The following is a 235-nucleotide window of genomic DNA, read 5'->3' on the forward strand; positions in this document are numbered from 1 at the left end:
TTATTCCAGTTCACAGATGTTATTTCTCCATGTAGTCTATCATGAAATGGACCTCATAAAGAAGATTTACAAATTTCCTAATGTTTGGCTGACTGGTGATTTATTTGGAAAAGTAAGTCTTTCAGATCGCCTTTTTTCTAATAATGGTTTTCTTACTTGATTATGCTGCGGCCAAATGAGCATATTACACCCATGTGAGATCCATGTACAAAATTGGTGGGGGGGGGGGGGGGGC

The sequence above is a fragment of the Eurytemora carolleeae genome, unplaced genomic scaffold (assembly GCF_000591075.1).
Source record: "Eurytemora carolleeae unplaced genomic scaffold, Eaff_2.0 scaffold504, whole genome shotgun sequence".
NCBI lineage: Eukaryota > Metazoa > Arthropoda > Copepoda > Calanoida > Temoridae > Eurytemora > Eurytemora carolleeae.